The 22,301-nt window shown below is 38.9% G+C and overlaps 1 protein-coding gene across 10 annotated transcripts in view; it reads left to right on the forward strand.

Annotated features, from left to right (window-relative positions):
• Nucleotides 1-22,301, forward strand: part of R3HDM2 (R3H domain containing 2) — a 189,469-nt gene that overhangs the window by 24,100 nt on the left and 143,068 nt on the right. Inside the window, exon 2 of one of the 10 annotated variants that reach the window (XM_058167083.1) lies at nucleotides 20,208-20,388. The exons of the other annotated variants lie outside the window; for them this stretch is intronic. The gene's annotated coding sequence lies outside the window, so the exon portion shown is untranslated. The remainder of the gene's footprint in view (nucleotides 1-20,207; nucleotides 20,389-22,301) is intronic. 10 annotated transcript variants of the gene reach the window in all.

Here is a 22,301-nt window from a genome sequence, read left to right on the forward strand (position 1 = left end):
CCCAGGGGAAGGTCCTTCTCTGTGGGAGCACCTACTCTCTGGAACGAACTTCCCCCCGGTTTACGCCAATTGCCTGACCTTCGGACCTTCCGCCGGGAACTGAAAACTTATTTATTTATACAAGCGGGACTGGCCTGATTTTTAAATTTTAAATTTAAATTTTAAACTTTTAATGGTAATTTTATTGGGTATTTTTATGGTCAATCGACGGTTTTAATTTGGCCTTTTATTGAATAAGTTTTTTAATTGTTATTTTAATATGTATATTAATTGTTTTAAATGAAGGCTGTACACCGCCCTGAGTCCTTCGGGAGAAGGGCGGTATAGAAGTTTGATAAATAAATAAATAAATAAATAAATAGATAGATAAGTTTTCAATTTGAAAATGAGCTCCATTGCTGAGCAGTATGAATGCATTGTAGGGCTGGGTACTTTAATGATGATAATGTATTTCCTTTGCTTAAAAAAAAAATGGGCCACTACTTTTAGCAAGCCGTGGTTTAATGAACCCGCTATATGCTGATGCTTGACTAATAGTGTTAGTGAGGATTGGAACGCGAGTGTCTATATTGAAGAAATTGAACATGATGCAGTAGCAGCACTATTTGAAATCAAGAGAGTCCGCAGAATACCTTCCATCACTGTCTGTGGGAGAGAGCTTGGGGGTGGGTGGGATTTTCAGTACCAAGGTTATCAGTCAAGATCTGTCTTAAAGGAAAAATCCTCAGTTGGCTTGAAAACATTCACAGATTAATAAGGTTATTCATGTAATTTTCATGAGGCAAGGCCAATTAGAAGTCGTTAGTGGAAGTGGGTATGTTACTCTTACCTTTTCTTGTGAAATAGCTTCACCTAAATGAGAAGGAGAACATTTTCCTATTCTGAAAGAAACGCTTGGGATTTGTTGAGATGACCAACCTGCTTGGGGCCATGTGTGGTTCGTGTTGCTTATAAAGAACTTGCTGTTCTAAGAACTATTTTAGCCTCTTCAACAAAATAGACAGGATAGGAAAGGAATTTAACAGTCACCTAGAAAATGTATTGGTTGCCCAAAAGTACTACCAGAAGCCTTCCCCAATCTGGTGGCATTCAGATATCCTAAACTGTTAACACCTAGGATATTTTTTTTTTTTTTTTGCCAATATAGGTAATTTTTGAGCCCCAGGCTCAGCAGCAGAACCAAACCAAATCTTTAGGAAGAGAAAGCTAGTAGCAAGTCTAATCTCTAGGGGAATCATGTTGCAGAGCAGGGGTGGGGAACTATGGCTTATTTATGACTTGTGGACTTCAACTCCCAGAATTCCTGAGCCAACCATGCTGGCTCAGGAATTCTAGGAATTGAAGTCCACAAGTCTTAAAAGGGGCCACAGTTCCCCACCTCTGTTGCAGAGGGTGGGGACCACAAAAGAAAAGACTCTCCTCTGGGGACCTGCCAGATGATACTTCCTAATGGGTGGGATCCACAGCATGCCTGTCCTACTGGATCTCACAGGATAAAGGTGAAGACATCTCTGTGGTCATGTGGCCGGCATGACTAAATGCCAAAGGTGCATGGAACGCTGTTACCTTCCCACCAAAGGTGATCCCTATTTTTCTACTTGCATTTTGTACGTGCTTTCGAACTGCTAGGTTGGCAGAAGCTGGGACAAGTAACGGGAGCTCACTCTGTTACGCGGCACTAGGGATTCGAACTGCTGAACTCCTGACCTTTCGATTGAAAAGCTCAGCATCTTAGCCACTGAGCCACCTCTCACAGGATAGGTACGTATAATTGGGGAGAGAGACTCCCCCAAGTAATCCAGTCCCTTCCTATGAAAGACTTTATAGATTACGTATTACGAACACCTTGAATTGAACTGAGAGGCCTACAGGCAACCAGTGCAGGTTGTGGAGCAGAGGTTGTTGAATGCACCAGATGAAAGATGTCTGTAACTGACCACAGTACTTCATTGCAGTTCTTCTCTTCTTTTTTTTTCTTTATCATTCTACTGTCAACTAATCGATTTTTTTTTCCTTTTTAAATCCTTGAAACTATGGGTTGACTGTTTGAGCTAACCATGAAAAAGAGACTTGAGGGTTTTTATATTTTTTGCCATCAATTAGTAATCGTCTGGGTTTGTATACCAAGATAAGGAGTGTTGAAGAACTGGAATTTGAGAATTTGGATTACTGTTGAGAGCTGTGAATTATCCTAAGAACATAGAGGAAGTCTTCGACTTACGATTTTGAGCCCAAAATTTCTATTAAGCAAGACAATTGTTAAGTGAATTTGGCCTCCCCATTGACTTTGCTTGTCACAAAAGGTGATCACATGACCCCACTACACTGCAACTGCCATAAATGTAAACCAGTTGCCAAGTAGCCGAATTTTGATCACGTGACCAAGGGGATGCTGCAGTGGTCATAAGTGTGAAAAACCCTCTTTAAGTTATTTTTTTCAATGGCACTGTAACTTTGAATGGTTACTAAAGGAATGGTTGTAAGTCAAGGATTACCTGTAATGTGAAGAGAGAAAATAAGAAAAAATGAGTTTGAAGGGAGCAGAGTCCAGTGGGAAAGGAATATTTCTTTGCTAGGCAAAGAAATGTATAAGAGTGGAGTCCTTTTGGTTACATATATTCAACCAGGTCAGATTCAAGGCGTCACACGTTCTAGGTGGACTAGTGGCCTATCAACCAATCCATTTAAAAGCAAACTAAAAAAATGTCTGCAGAAGCAGGAATTCTGGTCTTCCTTGCAGCCCAAGGAGGACCAAGGAGCAGGAGAAAAGTTTGGGCAACTGAAGGGCTTTCTTTTCAGTCCACATCAGTGTGGCTTACAGTTTTTTTTTCTTTTATAAATGGAACACACACAAAAACCCCACTCAAACATTAAAGCTAAAAAAATAATCTAAAAAATAAAAACATGTACATTCAGCATATGTCTCTCAAAATGCAACATAAGCATTTCAGTAATGGCATTTTATTGTAATAATGCATAGGTAATCTATGTCAATAAGTAATTGTTGTTTTTATGTTGCTAATAATATCAACTCTATAAACCAGGGTCTCCAACCTTGGTCCCTTTAAGACTTGTGGACTTCAACTCCCAGAGTCCCTCAGCCAGCTAGCTGAGGGACTCTGGGAGTTGAAGTCCACAAGTCTTAAAGAGACCAAGGTTGGAGACCCCTGCTCTAAACAATTAAGTAATTGAGGCCATATCTTACATTCTTCAGCTTTGGAAGGTTAAACATATCAACATATTCTAATTTGATTCCATACAGTGTCTCCGGACAGGATATCAGGGAAAGTGTTTCTTAAGCATTTTAAGCTATCCTCAGTTGAAGAGGGACTCCAAGAAACAAGTTGAGCATGCAGCCATGTGCTGACCATGTACAGTATCAACAGTAGAAACCTTCAAATTTCTAGGTTCTATCATATCGCAAGATCTAAAATGTACAGCTAACATCAAAAACATCATTAAAAAAGGACAACAAAGAATGTTCTTTCTGCGCCAACTCAGTAAGCTCAAACTGCCCAAAAAGCTGCTGATTCAGTTCTACAGAGGAATTATTGAGTCTGTCATTTGCACCTCTATAACTGTCTGGTTCGGTTCTGCAACCCAACAAGAAAAACACAGACTTCAGAGGATAATTAGAACTGCACAAAAAATAATTGCTACCAACCTGCCTTCCATTGAGGATCTGTATACTGCACGAATCAAGAAGAGGGCCATGAAAATATTTGCAGATCCCTCGCATCCTGGACATAAATTGTTTCAACTCCTACCCTCAAAACGACGCTATAGAGCACTGCACACCAGAACAACTAGACACAAGAACAGTTTTTTCCCGAAGGCCATCACTCTGCTAAACAAATAATTCCATCAACACTGTCAGAATATTTACTGAATCTGCACTACTATTAATCTTCTCATCATTCTCATCACCAATCTCTTTCCACTTATGACTGTATGATTGTAACTTTGTTGCTGGCAATCCTTATGATTTATATTGATATATTGACCATCATTTGTGTTGTAAATGTTGTACCTTGATGAATGTATCTTTTCTTTTATATACCTGAGAGCATATGCACCAAGACAAATTCCTTGTGTGTCTAATCACACTTGGCCAATAAAATTCTATTCTATTCTATTCTATTCTATTCTATTCTATTCTATTCTATTCTATTCTATTCTATTCTATTCTATTCTATTCTTTGGGAATGGTTAGAGACCTATCCTTGTGCCTGGGCAATGAGGCTGTGTGGATTTGTCCATAATCTGCCATATCTAGAGATAAAGATTCAGAAAGATTGTTTTATGTGGCAGGCTGCAAGAATTACAGTTAAGATATTGGAGGTGAATCCTTCAATGCTCTGTTTAGATATAAAGATTTTTGAATAATACATTAATGTTGTATGTTCCTTTTGTACCTCTGGACTTTTAGATTGGGTTCACACATCACATCATGCTAAGCCACACTACAAGTACTTGTTGCTTTACAACAGTAACTGGGGCTGGATTTTCTGTCGCTAAGCAAATGCAGCCAGCCGGGAAAGCGGTTACTAATGCCATACAAACATGGCCAAATAAGCAAGCGTGCAATACAGAGTGTGGGTTTGAGGGTGGTGCTATGGGCAGCTTGATTCCTGGAAGGAAAAAAAAATGGAGAAAGCAACTTTCTAGAGAGATTTGCAAGCTTTCCTGTTGACTTCCCCATTGACTTTGCTTGTTGGAAGCCAGCAGAGAAAGTCAAAAGCGACAATCGTGGCCACGAGACGCAGCAACTGTCGTAACTCTGTGAGTTGGTTGCCAAGCGTCCAGATTGCATTCATGTGACCGTGAGGATGTTGTGATGGCTGGAACTTCCAAGTCCAGTTGTAGGTACTAGTTGTAAGTACCGCTCATTCAGCACTCTTGCAACTTCAAACCATCACTGAATGAGTGGACTACCTATACAATTGTTGATTTTGGCTTAGTGTGTTATAATATGCCAAGCTGTTGCACCTGTGAGTCCTGATTTATGACTTGGATGAATTCAGCTAATTAAGCTTTATTTAGGAATCTAGTTAAACACCATGGCTTAAAACTAAGGACAGCTTAATTTTAGTTGGGTCTGTACGTTACCTTCCATTCCAAATGAAGCCAGTATCTTGAGCAGAATAATTAATAACGCTGTTCTGTAAGCAACAATGTATCCCTATCTTAGTAGCATTTTTCTTTTTCTAGTTGAGTAATTTAAAATCACCCAGAAATTAGCTGCCTGGCAACATACAAGTGCAGATATTAAAATGACTTCCATGCCTTCTGACTGTTTCCATTACCTTGCTAAATTTAGATCAAGTAAAGCTTAGGAGCCGAGATCCTCTGGCATTTTAACAGAAGTCAAGAAAGATAATACTGTATCTAGTCTATATAATCACTGGAGAATAAAGTAGTCATCTTCTCAGTTATCCAGTTTACTTCATTAAGACACATAATTTATCAAATTCTCAATGCAACATTCGTATTGAACTGATTTGATATATATCACCTTCTTAAAGAAATCTTGCGTGACTTCTGGATTTTGCTCTTTAGTTCCTGTCTCCCACATTATCCACATTGGCTGGGAATTTTAATTCAACATCATTTAGAGAACTGTAGAATTGATATTAAAAATAGAAATACCTCTTAAGTACATAAATCAAATGAGGGACTATTCATTTTAATAACATTAAAGTTGCCTCACAAGTTTAAGGAATTTTTAACCATCTATTAACTTCTAGTTAAGGCCTTTCTAAAAGTTTTGGCATATTTGTTTGTATATATTTAAAATATTTTGGGATTTATAAAGCCCCAGATATTTAATATAATCAATAGAAATCATAAAACCCATCTCTTTATATAACTGATGTATTACGGTCTATATAATATGTACACCAAGAGCATATGCACCAAAGACAAATTCCTTGTGTGTCCAATCACACTTGGCCAATAAAGAGTTCTATTCTATTCTATTCTATTCTATTCTATTCTATTCTATTCTATTCTATTCTATTCTACTCTACTCTACTCTACTCTACTCTACTCTACTCTACTCTACTCTACTCTACTCTACTCTACTCCCTATCCTGTCCTGTCCTGTCCTGTCCTGTTTATACACTGGTAATATAATATCCTTAATATCTAAAGATCAGTGCAAAACTCCAAAGCATCGATTTACCTCTCATTGCTTAGGCACCAAAATCTTGCTTTGAGAGTTCTTGAACGCTGATTCTCTTTGGGAGATTTTTCGCCTGAAACATTTAGAATGTTACTCAAGCTATTGAATTATTAAGAAGCAGCCTCTGTTCTACAGAACATTTGCAGTGATTGTTCAGAAATTTACCCTTGATGCCGTTGCCATTTGAAGTAGGAAGATTGTTAGATTAATTCTTGATCTGCTAAGCAATGGATGAAATGGCTGGAGCAAAAATGTTGGGCACATTTTAATCATTCTTTGTTGATACATAATGCTTTCTTTTGAATGATCAAAATATTAATGGGTAGCAGGTTGGTAATCAGAATAGCCTGATATGGAGAATCAGTTTGAATCTAAGAAATTCTGTCTTAGGTAAAGTGATGGTAAGATTTAAGCTGGAAAATTCGTAGCTACATTGCTGACTGTTTGTGAATTTTTTAAGTACAAGTAGTACTCAACATGATCTTAATTGAGCCTAGAATTACAGTCATAAGTCATGCCGGTTGTTAAGCAGGCACCACAACCAGACAAAACTATTTCTGCTTTTACAACCTTTTTTCAGTGGTCATTATTTACTTTTATTCAATTTCCATAGTTGCCCAACTCAACCAAGTGACTCTGGGTTGCTATAGAAATTGAATAAAATATAAATTGAATAAACCAATTGAACCGCTTTGATCGCTAAGTGAATGCCATGGTCCTTAAGTGACCGCGTCAATTGTTAAGCAAATCCATTGTCTGCAATGGTGGTTATTGGGGGTTTTTTTGCTGGAAACTGGAAGTAAATACCATTTCCAGCAAACAACAAAACAAAACCCTGTACATTGTGATTACATGACCGCAGGATGCTGCAAATAACCATAAATGAGAGTCAGTTGCTGAGTGCCGAAAATGAAATCACATAACTATGGCAAGTTTGGGGGGCGGGCATCATAACATCAAATCTGGGTCTGGGTCATAACTAGCCTGGGAGATCTGTCATAACTTCAAACAGTCACTAAGCGACCGGCCATAAGTCAAGGTCTAGCTGTATTCTTTATCATGCATTGCTGTGATCAGTAATATGGTTGTCTTATTTATGTATAAAGTGGTTCTGGTTAAACAAATAGTACCTAAATCGGAACACATAAATTGTCTTTATCAAACTATTTGAACAACTAATCACTTTCTTCGTTAGGAAAGTCTTTTTTAGACATAATTATAAGTGGTGGCATACCCTTTAGCAGTAATTACTTCAATCAGATGTTCCCTGAACCTGTTGATCATTTGTGCATATAGCATGGAAATTTGGTATGTCCCTTTTAGGAAGTTGCTTCAGCTCATTATTAGTTTTGAGCCATCTAGCTTGCTGCTCGCTTCAAGTCAATTGGGGCCTTGAGTCAGCCATTCTGTAACATGAAATTTATTTTTTTTACCCATTTTGTCATAGATTTACTTATGTGTTTAGGATCATCATTATACTGCATGACTCACATTCGGTTCAGCTTCAGATTACGGATGGGCACCCTGACATTCTCTTGTAGGATTTGTTGGTTCAATTCAAAATCTATTGTTCACTCAGTGATGCTGAGCTGACTCACCTCAGAACAGCCCCTAATCATGATACTTCCTCCACTGTGCTTAATGGCTTAATAAAGTTCTTTTTTTATGGAATGCATTGTTTAATTTTCTCTGAATATAGCATGTCTCATTAATGGCAAAACATTCCATCTTTGCCTGAACTTTCCACAGAGCATTAGTCCAGTCACCTGCTGGATCCTTTAGGTTGTCTTTCCAACCTCGAGACAGATGGTAATATAATTTTTGGAGAGCGGAGATTTTCCCTTTGCTATCCACTCCTGTGCACATTTATCTTATTCTGTGTTTTCCTTATGGGGAATTCATGATCACCATGATTCCAGCCAACATAACAGTGGCATCCTTTAGTCTCTGGTTTTTGTTGGAAGGCTATTCTTGGGAAAATAACAATAACATTTATTTTCTCCATTTGGGCACCATCAGCCTGACCATAAATTGATGAAAAAGGCAAAGCCTTTCCAGCTTTTCCATTAAAAGCTCTTTTTCTGAAGTTCACAGAGATGTTTTTTAATCAGGGCTTGATTCATTTCCATAAATTTGTATTGGGAACAGCAGGCTGTGATGGCAGTAACCTGAGTGTGTGTGTGTTTTAAACAATGAAGGGCCTCTCAAATTCACACCTGATTATGGTCCCATTGATTGGAGTATCTCAATATTATGACTCAATTTATTCCCATAAAGAGCTAGTTTGCTCCTTCCTTCCTTCCTTCCTTCCTTCCTTCCTTCCTTCCTTCCTTCCTTCCTTCCTTCCTTCCTTCCTTCCTTCCTTCCTCTCTCTTCCTCCTCCCCCCCCTTTTTCTCTTTCATGTGTTCAATGTTGTTTTAGTTGTTTAGTTAACAGAATTTTAATTCTGTGATTGAGACTTAGCTAAACCACGTATATTGTAGATCATGAAGCTACAGTATTACCGAAAGTTTTAAAGGGTTCCCAAACTTTTCTCTTAAACCTTTCTCTTAAAGAAGCACTGTTTTACCTTTTTTAAAAAAACTGGTTTTTAAAACTTTTTTTTTTACTATTTATCATGTTAATGCAGTCATTCCTGTGGCTAGAGGCATACAGTGTTCCCAAGTTGAACGTTTAATTTAAAGCTTTTTCTGTAATATGAATCCTTCTGGATGCTTGTCTACTAATCAGTTGAAGTATTTGCTGTCACAGAGTAAGACAGATGTATTTCCTAGAAAGTTTTTTTTTTCTCAGTATTGAAGCAAGTAACCTAATGTACTGCTTTGTAATTCCAGGTTGGTACTAGGGCTTACAGTGAGTAAGAACAGTACAGATTCCTTCAATATCACTTAATTTGAACTAATATGCTCTCCAAATTCTTGCTAGAGGGGTATTTTGGGCAGCAATAAATTTCTCTGGGATTTTTCATAGATTTCTTTATCAGAAGCCATCTTTTTAAAATGGCTTTGGAATTTGCATTTGCAAGTTATCTTCTTTTGACTATTCCATTGGCTGTTCAAAGATAAGAGGGGTGGGAAAATCCTTCCTTTTTAAACTTGTTTGCAGTTGGGAAATCTGCTGTCTTTAAAATCACCCCTTTGTGACATGCCTAGGTTGTTTCATAAACCATATTGTGGGTGGAATAGGGTCCCTTTAGGTTGTCTCCCTTTTAAGCAAAATGGTGGTGAGGGCAGTAGCCCTTCCAATTTTATTTTTCACTTTGAGGTGTTGGAAGAAATATCCATCTGGGTTCAGTTCCAAGTGGGGACAAAGACACTGGAAACATGGAGGCTGCTTGGAAAGATGGTTTAATGGTGGTCAGGATCACATGGCTTGAGATCCTGAACAGAAAAGGGCTGAGATCCTGTGTGCTCCCTGGCTTTATGCTTTTTCTGAGCTTTGACCTTTCTGGGGCACAGGAAGAGTATCCTGATTGGTTGTCAGACTCCCAGGGGGTGGGAGTCTTAGCTAGCCTTGCTGGCTGTCTCTCAAGCTTGCTTGAGCCTTGCCATGTGGTGAGTTTCAGTTGTATTGTGTTGCAAATCATGGGGGGATTGAGTGAGCTTGGTTGAAGCCTTAATTGCCCATTGACAAAGGTGGGGAGAATGAGTGAGCTTAGCTGAGGCTTTTAATGGCCCATTGACAAAGGTGGGGGGAATCAGGAAGTTGCAGGGAGCTCCTTTGTCTTTAAAATATGTTTCTCCATTTCTCATCCAGGAAAGTATAATATTCTGCTTTTTAAAATATTTCCTAGAATATTTCATTCTTCTAGGAGGGGTGGGTGCTAAATTCCTACAATCCCTACTTTTTTTTTTTTCAAACGTGAGTTTTGAAACATGCTGTTGGCAAAAATTAAAATTGATCAAATCAGTGGGTGCTTTTAATTTTCCTGATGCAAAGGAAGCCATTGATAGAGACAACAGAAAAAAAGATTCCTTCAGTGGCACCCAAAAGCTTTCAACCATGAAGGTCTAGCAGCCAGGGAAAAGTTCTGGTAAGAATTTTACAGTATCCAATTTTCTATGCCAATTAATTTCAGCTGTTAGATATCACTTTCTGAGAGCTTCCAGTCAGGTCAAGCAAGCACACATCCCAAAATTTTCACAGCCATGGTTTTCCTTTAAATTACAGGCTGCCATTTCCAAGGGTTGGTTACTGAACCTGCCCTAGCTCTTACTTTAGTCTATCCAAGATTTTTTCCAGTCCAAATTGAGGTTAATCAGTGTGCAATCCAGGCTTTTTCCTTTCTTTTTTTTTTTACTATTTATCATGTTAATGCAGTCATTCCTGTGGCTAGAGGCATACAGTGTTCCCAAGTTGAACGTTTAATTTAAAGCTTTTTCTGTAATATGAATCCTTCTGGATGCTTGTCTACTAATCAGTTGAAGTATTTGCTGTCACAGAGTAAGACAGATGTATTTCCTAGAAAGTTTTTTTTTTCTCAGTATTGAAGCAAGTAACCTAATGTACTGCTTTGTAATTCCAGGTTGGTACTAGGGCTTACAGTGAGTAAGAACAGTACAGATTCCTTCAATATCACTTAATTTGAACTAATATGCTCTCCAAATTCTTGCTAGAGGGGTATTTTGGGCAGCAATAAATTTCTCTGGGATTTTTCATAGATTTCTTTATCAGAAGCCATCTTTTTAAAATGGCTTTGGAATTTGCATTTGCAAGTTATCTTCTTTTGACTATTCCATTGGCTGTTCAAAGATAAGAGGGGTGGGAAAATCCTTCCTTTTTAAACTTGTTTGCAGTTGGGAAATCTGCTGTCTTTAAAATCACCCCTTTGTGACATGCCTAGGTTGTTTCATAAACCATATTGTGGGTGGAATAGGGTCCCTTTAGGTTGTCTCCCTTTTAAGCAAAATGGTGGTGAGGGCAGTAGCCCTTCCAATTTTATTTTTCACTTTGAGGTGTTGGAAGAAATATCCATCTGGGTTCAGTTCCAAGTGGGGACAAAGACACTGGAAACATGGAGGCTGCTTGGAAAGATGGTTTAATGGTGGTCAGGATCACATGGCTTGAGTTCCTGAACAGAAAAGGGCTGAGATCCTGTGTGCTCCCTGGCTTTATGCTTTTTCTGAGCTTTGACCTTTCTGGGGCACAGGAAGAGTATCCTGATTGGTTGTCAGACTCCCAGGGGGTGGGAGTCTTAGCTAGCCTTGCTGGCTGTCTCTCAAGCTTGCTTGAGCCTTGCCATGTGGTGAGTTTCAGTTGTATTGTGTTGCAAATCATGGGGGGATTGAGTGAGCTTGGTTGAAGCCTTAATTGCCCATTGACAAAGGTGGGGAGAATGAGTGAGCTTAGCTGAGGCTTTTAATGGCCCATTGACAAAGGTGGGGGGAATCAGGAAGTTGCAGGGAGCTCCTTTGTCTTTAAAATATGTTTCTCCATTTCTCATCCAGGAAAGTATAATATTCTGCTTTTTAAAATATTTCCTAGAATATTTCATTCTTCTAGGAGGGGGGTGGGTGCTAAATTCCTACAATCCCTACTTTTTTTTTTTTTTCAAAACGTGAGTTTTGAAACATGCTCTTGGCAAAAATTAAAATTGATCAAATCAGTGGGTGCTTTTAATTTTCCTGATGCAAAGGAAGCCATTGATAGAGACAACAGAAAAAAAGATTCCTTCAGTGGCTCCCAAAAGCTTTCAACCATGAAGGTCTAGCAGCCAGGGGAAAAGTTCTGGTAAGAATTTTACAGTATCCAATTTTCTATGCCAATTAATTTCAGCTGTTAGATATCACTTTCTGAGAGCTTCCAGTCAGGTCAAGCAAGCACACATCCCAAAATTTTCACAGCCATGGTTTTCCTTTAAATTACAGGCTGTCCATTTCCAAGGGTTGGTTACTGAACCTGCCCTAGCTCTTACTTTAGTCTATCCAAGATTTTTTCCAGTCCAAATTGAGGTTAATCAGTGTGCAATCCAGGCTTTTTCCTTTCTTTTTTTTTTTTTAAAGTTACACACAATGAGCCCTGGGACCTCTACTCATGAGACCACCAGTGCAACATATCTTGCTTTACTGGGCAACTGGGCAGCATCATTTGTGAGTCATAGTCAGGGCTTGGGTTTTGGATATCACTTTTTCTGCTATCTCTTCAAGAGAGGAATTGCCTGAGGGGGATGCCCCTCCCCCATGGAATTAGCAGGGAGATCTGACTCCTTGGGCTTTTAGTGCCACAGAGCAAAAATCAACCTAGGGGTCTTGTGTGCAGGTAAGTGAAGGGAATAGTTTCAGTCTAATTCTGAATGGTGTCTCTGTGTGTGCCTGTGTATGCAGCTACTTTTACAATACAGGCAATACAAACAATACAAACATGCTGGACAAATTTCCCTACCATTAGACAGAAATCTAAGGTGTTCAGAAGTTGCTGCGGTAGCCACTCAAATACAATCCTTACATGAGTACTTTAGACTGATTACAATGTAAATGAGACAAGACGGAAAACCTTACAATGAATTTCCACCCTTCCCCATAGTCTTTCCAGTTGTCTTCTGGGAATTGAAAAGAGTCTTTTAGTCTTTACTTGTACATCTCAGGGTCCTTTCTTTCATGTCTTTTGGGTGGCATGCTTGGTGGTCAGTCAGGTTTGGAAAGGTCTGCTCCAATCTGGTTGCTGTGATGACTTTCAGTGGGGGCTGGATTCAAACTCAATTCCTGGCTCCAACAAATAGAAGGTCTCCTCTGGGGCAGCATCTGAACCATGTGCTCTGCTTCCACAGTTGCAGAGTCATCTTTTCAGGGCTGAAAGATATTAGAACAGAATCTCCTCCCCACTTTTGTGGGTAATCTTCTCAGGAAAGGCATTGTAACAGGATTAGAGATGGGGGGGGGGTAGATATCTTGCAGGCAGAGTTTGAAAAGATACAACACATCAATATTGCAGTTACTAAAAGATAATGCAGTTTCAACAAAATGCAGTTTCAACAACTGATGAGAAAGAAAAAACTGGATTCACATGCTTCAGGAACAGGTAAAATCATTTAAACACACAGTAAATGCAAGACTGAATTTTTTTTTTTCTCTTGTAAGTGAACTTAAAACGTTTCCTCATAAACTTATCTTGTAAGTGAACTTAAAATGTTTCCTTATAAACTTGAGTTGTTACTTTAAGATAAAGAGGAGGAGAAAAAAGCAGAAATGAAAAGTTCTGTACCCTATTCCCGGTGGCCACACGAAAATAGGGCAAAGGCTTTCTTTCTTTTCTCTCTCTCTCTCTTTTCCCTATTTTATTGCTTCAACCTTTTGTTTTTGTTTTTCCCTAACAATTTAAAATTCTTGTCTCTAGAGATCAGATACATTTTACAGTTACAATTACTTCAAGGGCCCACAAAGACAGACATACACACATAAAAACAAGGAGGACAGAGAGGAAAACAAAACTCTGAGATTTACACACACTGATCATTCCGCCATAAATCTCAGTTAAATTAGGGAAGGCACAAATCTTAACAGACAGACCACGTGGTTCCATAGAAGACAGAGAAAGAGACAAACAAAACAAAACAAACAAAACCCAAACATTCCTATTTATATATTTCCTTTTCTTTTAAGTACCTTTATTTAGCCAAATTTGTTTCCTATTCTCATCTTTATTACACAATTTCCTCAATTTCTTTTCCGCATACCAGGTAAAACTGGCAGCCTCCGGGCACTCAGGCCCCAGCAGGTTTTCCAGGGATTTCCCTCCACCCTCGAGCTACTGCTTCCCATGTTTCCTCTCCGATGTGAGGTTTTATTTTCACTTTGGCCTAGCCGGGTGGATCCTCCTACAATTTTCAGAAAAAGTTCTGGGAAGGACTTGACTCCTTCTGTCAAGTATGGGCACCTTCCTGTTAAGGAGCTTCCAGTTTGGATCAAAAAGGTGATCCCAGAGGACCTACTGCCCTGCCAGTAGGTACGAGCACCTCTTCAACACTGCTTCCTGCTTCCTTTTTAGCATACCAGGCAGTACTGGCAGCCTCCGGGCATCCAGGGCCCCAAGCAGATCTCCTGCTTCCTTTTTTTTTCTCCTTTTCTCCTTTTTTACTCTCTTAATTGCTTCATTCACACTTACTTTCCTCTCGCTCGGCTTCCGTTCCTAATAAACACAAAGTTCCACGTTTGGCTTCCCCCCCTTGCTTTCTCTATCCTACCGGTCACGGCTCGGTGGAGCTAGCAGTAGGCAGAGGTGCGGCTAGAGGTTGCTCAAAGAGGTGGAATCAGACTGTTTCCTTAGGTGGAATCCCACACACACACTTCTTCCTTCCCTAACAGAAGGTCCTGTGCTCTGGCAAAACCCCCATGCTCTCCAGACTTTTGGTCTTTCTGCGGTTAGGAAATGCACAGAGGATGCAAGATCCAGCTGTGATTGGGAAAAGGGCTCTCTCATTCACACACATGCAGGCATACACATATTTCCCATGCTTTTCCATGCTTAAAATTAAAATTTAGAGGTACTCACCTTCTTTCCAAGCAGTCTTTGAGCTCAACACTCAAAACCCCTTTAAAACCTAGTTCCAAATGGCCAAGGTCCAGGAAAACTTACCCACAGACTCAATGGGTCTGCTGCTAGCAAGGGAGGCTTACCTGGGCCAGGTCCATTGGTTAGGTTAGCTTGGAGTCCCATCTGGGGTGCCAATTGTTGGAAGAAATATCCATCTGGGTTCAGTTCCAAGTGGGGACAAAGACACTGGAAACATGGAGGCTGCTTGGAAAGATGGTTTAATGGTGGTCAGGATCACATGGCTTGAGTTCCTGAACAGAAAAGGGCTGAGATCCTGTGTGCTCCCTGGCTTTATGCTTTTTCTGAGCTTTGACCTTTCTGGGGCACAGGAAGAGTATCCTGATTGGTTGTCAGACTCCCAGGGGGTGGGAGTCTTAGCTAGCCTTGCTGGCTGTCTCTCAAGCTTGCTTGAGCCTTGCCATGTGGTGAGTTTCAGTTGTATTGTGTTGCAAATCATGGGGGGATTGAGTGAGCTTGGTTGAAGCCTTAATTGCCCATTGACAAAGGTGGGGAGAATGAGTGAGCTTAGCTGAGGCTTTTAATGGCCCATTGACAAAGGTGGGGGGAATCAGGAAGTTGCAGGGAGCTCCTTTGTCTTTAAAATATGTTTCTCCATTTCTCATCCAGGAAAGTATAATATTCTGCTTTTTAAAATATTTCCTAGAATATTTCATTCTTCTAGGAGGGGGGTGGGTGCTAAATTCCTACAGAGGTTTAGAGATCCATCAGATAAATAAGTGAATACTTCATAGGCTGCCTCTGTGTCAGAACACTGGGATTTCCTTGTGCCTTTTTTAGTGCGGCTCAGGTTGATGTTATCCCTTCAGATATTGCCCAGCTTTCATTTTGCATTGTGAGTGTGTTTTGTGTGTACAGCACATCCTATGACTCATTTATGACTCCCATTAATTTCCTTTCCAGTCAGTGTGGGCACAAGCAGCCCACTTGCTTTGTCAGCCTTTAAAAAAAAAGTTAAAAGTTTTAATGTTGGTTTGACGTGCTCTTTTGAAAAGGCTGGGTGTTTTTTTTTCCTGATGTTACTTTCCTCAGAAATTATTTAATTGGAGGCATCGTCTTCTCTTTCTTTACTGCTCACATTTTTATTTCACTAACTGCAGTCCTTGAAATGGGGCGTGGGGGAGGAATTAAAAGCCTGTTGTGCAGCAGAAAACTAAAATATACCCCTGCAATTCAACACCTTGCAATTGAAATATAACCATGGACCTCTGCTAAGGTCTTTGAACCATTGTCAGTAGCATATATTTTTCTATATATTTTTCAAGTCCTAAGGCCAAAAATGAGCAAGGTTTCATGTCCTATTTCGCAAAATTCTTAATTTTATCCAGCAGTTTTTACATCAGCCTTGGAATTATTCTTCAGTTGTCATAGAGATGGTGTGTGTATGTATATAACTATTTTTAATGCATGTATTCTTCCCGCACCACTGCGAGGTGGAACATTTATTTCTTTCATCACCATGCCACAGAAGCAGTATGAGAGGATAAATTGAGATGTTCTAACTTCCGAATATATAAATAAAACAGCCAGAAACATTAATCTTATTTTTTTATACCCATATATAATGAGACGATAGGCTTGAATGGCAAAGATTGTTCTACAGTTATATGACAAATGAGTTAATTTTCATGTTTAGGATATTAATTTTGAGAAGTTTAGATGTGGGCATATTCAAATCTGGGAGGAAATGGTGTGATTGTCTCAGGATGATTCTAAGAATAGGATGTAAGTTCCTATGAACTTTGCTTACTTCTAGAAAATGTAATCAGGAGGGCAAGAATATCTTTACAGCACTCTTGAGTTTCATTAAGAGGGATATTACTTGGCTTCAGAATAGAAATAATTCTGCCTCAAGAATTCTTCTGCACTGTTAGTGGTGAAAAAAGAAGCATGCATATTATATACCACACACACCAAATTTGTCTACTTATTTCAAAACAAATGCTTGAACGTTTTACAACATTGTAAAACACTATTTAAATGATACGTGATTCATTAGAGACACTATAATGAAAGAAGTTAAAAGTAATATTTTTATTATATCAGCCAAAAATGAGCAAGATTTGTCTAATTGACTGTCCTTCAGGTGTGGTGTAATATAATGATTTAGGTTATTTTAAATCACTTTTTAAAACAAGTCATAATTTTCTATAGGGACAAGATATAAGTTTTTAAAAATGATTCATGAAACCATCTGGCACTGCCTCCCCCCTTTTTTTCTTATAGGACATTTTTACATAATTTTGGAAGCGGTATTACTGATTTGGGACATACGGTAGCTAAGGCAGTTGTTGAGCACTGTGTATATTAGTCATGGAAGATAAGTCTTGGAAGAATATTAGCTTATTGAATAGCAAATTCGTATGTAACTTCAATTTATTCATGATTTGATATCTTTCCCTTTACCAATCACAGGCTTAATGTGAGTAATACAGTTCTTATAATGCATGTCGATTGATTATGGCATATTGTCTTATAATTGACTGAAATAGGAATATTATCTATTCTTAGAATAGCTCATAGTTAAACTATAGTTAAGTCATTTGAGTGTTGTTGTTTTTTTAGCTCAGCCTTAGGTTTCCAAGATACATGCCTAAATTGTTTTGTTGATTGAATAGTAATAACTTGTCACATCTAGAGAGAGAAAAAAACCTTAAACATATTTAATGTTGTAATTTGTTTTTCACACTAGGACATTGGGAGATCTTAATTTCCTAAATAAGTTGTCATATTCAGTAAAATGCTGACAATTTTTCTAATGCCTGAAATATAATTTTATCACTTACAGTCTGTACTGCAAATAATCTACCAAACCCTAACACTATTGTTAGGATATATTTATATGTTTGACAGTGTTTTTTCCCCCCAAGAGAACAGAAGAATGTAACAGACTTTGCATACTGATATAAGTTCAAATTCTGTTCATCTATTTATATGGACAACTGTCTTTTTTTAAAAAAGAGCTTTTTCCAAAAGAGCTTTTTCCACAATTATGCATCTTGCTAGATATAAAAACTGCAACAACAATTTGCTTGCTATTGCCATTTCCTTTTGTCTGTGATAGTCTTTGTACTGTTACAGGGACTTGTATTGCACCATTATATATCCAGGAATGTTATATGCTATCGAAACTATCAATACAGTATCCCCATTAACACATAAAGAATAAAAGCATATTTTAAATTATGTACATGTGCTGATCCATACGATTTTGATCCTGGATTTCAGTTTCCATGAAATCAAACCAATCTTTTAAAACATGCCTTTTGTGACACATCTTTTTCTGATATGAGCGCTTACCTTGACTTATGACCACAATTGAGCCCAACATTTATGTCGCTAAGCGAGACATTAAGTGAGTTTGGTCTAACTTTACCACCTTCCTTGCCATAGTTGTTAACTGCATCACTGCAGGTTGTGGGCTTAGTGACACGGTTGTTAAATGAATCTGGCTTCCCCCATTGACTTTGTTTGTCAGAAGGGCGCAAAAGGTGAACACGTGTCTGCAGGACAGTGCAACCGTCATAAATATGACCCAGTTGCCAAGCATCCGAATTTTGATCCCTTGACCATGGGGATGCTGCAATAGTCGTAAGTGTGAAAAATGGTCATAAGACACTTTTTTCAGGGTTGTTGTAACTTTGAACAGTCACTAAACAGATGGTTGTAAGTCGAGGACTCCCTGTATGTATTTTTGTTGCAATTTGTAAATAGCATTGCTGCCTAAAGAATTCTTTAAAAATGTTTAAAAAGCACCAATTACATATCCCACCAGAGAAAAAACTTAATTAATTTGAATAATGTATTTGTATACTTTTTCATGGAATTGAACATTTTCTTGGCCTTGAATGCTATAACTTAAAATGTGCATGAATAACTGAGGACATGGATGAATTGTCCTGATTGGCCAGCCTATTAGCCAAGCTTCCTGATGGTTAGGGTTTTTGTTAGCATACACTGTATTTTTTTGGTTATTCTATGGCTGCTACAAGAATTTGCCAGATGACGCTGCTATATGAGTCCCTAAATAGCTAAAATGAATTCTCAGCCACTATTTTTTAGTAAGCAGAGCAGACAAACAGGAACGGAGGAGTTGAGCCAGAGTGTTTTAAGGGGTGGGGGGGGGAAGAATGCAGTTGACCTCAGATCCTGCTAAAAGGCTGGATGTTCGTGGAACAGCTGTGGTGACTTGTCAGGTGTGTGTGGTATTGGTCTTACCAGAAGGGTTTGCTAATTGGACTTACTGCAAGTAGAAACTTGTTTCCTTGCTGGAGAAAAAAAAACCTCAATGGCTGGAGATTAGTTTTTCTTAAGATTAATTAGGGAAGATGATGACCATACAATTTTCACACAAAGTTTTCTAGGAAGGCCAGCAAATGAAATCTCTTAAGGAGAACAGAGTACAAGAACTTATCTGAGTGCAAATGATAGGACATGCCATTAGAAGAAATGAGTACTTGGGCATCTGTAACAACAACAACAACAACAATAAAAAAACCCACCCAGGAAGACATTTGAAATTGATTTGAAGCTCTTGACATGGAAGGGATGCTGCTCCAGTCATCTGAGAGACCATCCTTTCCAGAACAGTGGAAAAGACTTTTAACTCTGCAGAGATCAATAAAGCAGACAGTCTCCACTAAGAAGAGTGGTGGTAGTAGAAAGTGGCAGAGGGGCAAAGATAATTCTGTGTAGATTGGATAAGCTATTCTGAGATGTTTCCTGTCTTTGCACCAGCATATATTTAGTACATTGTCATGCTTACTGGTTCCTACCTTTTGAAGGAATCATATTGCACAGTTGAAAGCCTATTGCAAATTTTACTGCAAAAATATTTCTGATCATTTTAGACAACTGATCTATTTTAAGAATGGATCCATTGAAGAACTTTCAACTCTTCAAATTTTCTTCATTTTTTTCTAGCTGATCCGAATCTAGCTTTATATTTTTGGGGGACTATCTTTACCATCATCCGGTCCATTCCCCCACAGGTTTTAGAATCTCTGCATTTTCCATATTACAGAAGAAATAGATAAAGCATTATTCTCAACCTGAGAAACCATTTCCCTTCCCAGTGCCCTGACAGGTGTAGTGGAATGATTATCAAACTGATTAAATTGCAATCCATTCCTACTTACTCATCTGTGGCAAATAATATTGCTGGAAGATAATGAGCACGTTACATCATTATTAGCAATTAGTCTTCGAGTTATGACCATAATGGAGCTTTCCCATTAGGGTTGCAAATTGTGATGGTCTTTAAGCAAGGTACCCATGTGATCACCTTTTTGAACTTTTTCTGATGTGGTTGTTAAATGAAGCATGCAGTGCCTCAGATAGGGGAGGCCTTGCACAGGCCCAGGGCTGCCTGCCTCAGCCCTCCCAAGTCCTCCCATACTCCCTAAGACACTCTGGGTTTTGATTCCCACTCCTTGGGGTCCTTGCAAGCCTTTGCTTACTTTCTCATATCCCCAGGTCCCCGTAGCCTTGGGCTGGCTTTCCACACAGATGAAAATTGATGCAAGGACATGACTTCCATCTCATTCTAAGCAGCAACAAGGACCTCAGATGAACCATGCATGAGATCTTCAGGAATGACCCCAAGTTCATTTTCAATTCAACAGGGACCATCATCTGCCTTGAGTGGACCAATCAAGTATGTTCCTCCTCCTCACAGCAAGGGTTAGCAGTAGAGAACTCTAGGGTTAAAAGGGAGTGTTCCAACTATGACAAAGGGTTGATTTCTGTGGAGATTCTCATCATCCAGGTCATGGTTGTCCCAAAGGTGCTTTTTCAAGGGGCAACTGGGCTTCCTTGTTTTTCTTTGAAGACGCTTCACTTCTCATCCAAAAACTTCAGCTTGAAGCTCATCCAAGAAGCAAGATGTCTTCAAAGAAGAAGCAGAAAATTCAGTTGCCTCTTGAAAAAGCACCTTTGGGACAAGGGATTGATGGGTGTATCTTCCTATTCCAGATCACACCACAAATTCCTTGAGGTAAAACCAATTCTTATGTGCGGCTGCAATTGAGAGTTGGTCCCATAATCATCTGGTTTCATGGTTGCTATGGAATTACCTCTAAATTTGTGCCCAGAGAGGTAAGATTGAAATTCTCTGGTACCATTAATTTGGGGAACTCTAACCCAGAGATTGCCTGGAGGAGCTGGATACGGAGGCCAATAAAAGCAGGCTAGTATAGTACCATCTGATCCCTAGTGGCTAATGTCATGAGCAGAGTCCCACAACCAGCTATGTGCGGAGTGATGTCTTTGAAAACCAGCAGGATCTCTCAAATAATTATAGCCTCTCTAATGTTTCCGCTCCAGGATTGTGTTTGAGGTAGACCAATCCTGAACAGTGAAGTCATGAATGCTAAAACTATTTTTTACTATAAGGTTTTCATAGCAGAATCTTGTAATACGGAATGTGCCTGCCCTTCCTTGCCTTTATCTAGGAAATAAGTAGGGAGAATCAAGTCTCAGAGGCTTTCTCAAATTCCATTCCTGCTTTGGACTGAAATTTCTTTTACTGTATCTGACTGTTGCCTTGGCTGCAGCTCTTCTTCAAGGTTATTCTGAAAGCTATTACATTTTGTGGCTGGTGCCACCTGGATATATCATCTATGTGGATGAAGGGAACTTTAACAGTCTTATAACATCACTGAGCAGGGAATTGGGGTGATATGAGATGCAGTAGTTTGTAAGATCTTTGTACTCTATGATATTCACAGTCTATGATACTGTGTGGAATCTAACATTACGTTGGCTAAATAGAAAAAGGGAAAAACATTCCTTCCTGCCCATTTTATATATGTATATGCTTTACTTTGAGTAAGTGACTGGGGGGGGATGCTGTAGGAGAAATCTAGGATTTTTTTCTTTGCAGCCCCCAACTGATTGAGACCATTTTCCAGTTCACCCCTTCCTTCAAAATTTGGTTCAGTTCTGTTTTTGAAGAGTTATCATGCTGATGAGCAGATAGATAGAGTCTTGATTCTCTTTACTTAATTTCTTTCCAACATTTGATTGGGTAGGAAGAAATGCAAATTATATATGAATCCTGCTGGAAAAATGAATTTACTCTGTTCATTGTCCCCTGAGTATCATTTCCAAGAATGAAATTATAGTCTCTTCCCCATCACCATTACCTGTGGATAGCTTTGTGAATTGGAAAGTGTCCTGGGAATTTGTTTACCGCTGTAGGCAAATCTAAGTCTTAAAATGAAAAAAAAAGAGAGAAGGATGACTTAATTTAGAAAGAAAGCTGTTTTTTCCCCTCTTGTTAACAAGAGTGACATTACTACACGGTTGTAAACAAGCTACCTTTAATGGTTGTGTATTAGAAAAAGCTCTTACTAAATTACTAAAGCATTTGCTTTAGCTGCTTATCAGGGAATCAAGCAACAAAGAAAAGATGGTTCAATTAATTTTGATGTGTCCAAAACCATATAGAAAGACAGAACTTCTTTATGTTTAGACCATGATTGGTGAAAATAAATGAATGTTGAATGAAGTGTAAAGTGTGTTTTGGATATTGAAAGATGAATCTGGAAAGGAAGGGGTGAAGTCCAA

The sequence above is a fragment of the Ahaetulla prasina genome, chromosome 2 (genome assembly GCF_028640845.1).
Source record: "Ahaetulla prasina isolate Xishuangbanna chromosome 2, ASM2864084v1, whole genome shotgun sequence".
Lineage (NCBI taxonomy): Eukaryota > Metazoa > Chordata > Lepidosauria > Squamata > Colubridae > Ahaetulla > Ahaetulla prasina.